Source organism: Etheostoma spectabile, chromosome 12 (assembly GCF_008692095.1).
Source record: "Etheostoma spectabile isolate EspeVRDwgs_2016 chromosome 12, UIUC_Espe_1.0, whole genome shotgun sequence".
Taxonomy (NCBI): Eukaryota; Metazoa; Chordata; class Actinopteri; order Perciformes; family Percidae; genus Etheostoma; species Etheostoma spectabile.
Window position 1 is genome coordinate 2,643,441 of NC_045744.1, and position 259 is coordinate 2,643,699.

Consider the following 259-nt stretch of genomic DNA (forward strand, 5'->3'; position numbering starts at 1 on the left):
GCTAGTCCATGAAGGGCTTTAAAAACCAACAATAAAATCTTAAAATCAATCCTAAAATTAACTGGGAGCCAGTGAAGCGAGGCAAGAACAGGGGTGATGTGATCTCGCTTACGAGTTCCAGTAAGGACACGAGAGGGAGGCCGGGCTAACACCTCCATACAGAGCATTACAATAGTCAAGGCGTGTGGTAATAAATGCATGTATAACCCTCTTAAAGTCTGTGAGGGATAAAAAGGCCTTAAGCTTAGTAAGAAGCCTA